We start from the raw sequence: 715 nt of genomic DNA, 5'->3' as shown, positions 1-715 counted from the left end.
ACCCCCAGTGCTCCTTCCTGCCCATGGCAGGGGGTCGGACTAGATGATCTGTCTAGGTCCCTTCCGACTCATTGATTCTATGAGTCTATGATTCTATATTTACTTCTGCTTTCTTATGGGAATGAAATGGGGACCTTGCCGGAGTCAATTTATATCACATTCGTTTCTCTCTCCCCATCCACAAAGCCGGTCCCTTGTTACTGAAGGAAAAGTACATGGGAGAGAATGGCCCATTTTAAACTGTTTATTTCAGTCAAATACTGGCAATGAGCAGTGATGCTGGGGCTGGAGTAGCCACCCTCTCTCAGATAATTTCTCTTAGATAATTTCTATAATTAACTATACATACAATATTTGTAGAGCATATAACTGATCTTGTGAAGGGGAGCTAGCAAAGGGAGGAAAACAGCTTGTATATCATGACGAATAAATAGTATCTGTTCTCAGAACTGGAAAAAGACTGTGCCAAAAACAAATGGCATGAAGTATGAATTCTAGTAAATATGTCTTTTTTTTATAATGAACGTAAGAGTTGAAAATCCTTTCAGTTTCTGAAATAAATATTGGTTTTAATTATTTTTCTCTTGTAATCCTGTCACTGAATTTCGATCAACTTGTACATGTTGACAGACTGGACAGACTTATTTTGCCTTATCTCACCTATATAATCTCTTAATCACAGAAACACTTTTTTATAATGTATTTGGTGTTAAAA

Source organism: Crocodylus porosus, unplaced genomic scaffold (assembly GCF_001723895.1).
Source record: "Crocodylus porosus isolate Cpor-Errol unplaced genomic scaffold, CroPor_comp1, whole genome shotgun sequence".
Lineage (NCBI taxonomy): Eukaryota > Metazoa > Chordata > Crocodylia > Crocodylidae > Crocodylus > Crocodylus porosus.
The sequence above is the reverse complement of the archived record's forward strand: the minus strand, read 5'-3'. Positions refer to the sequence as shown.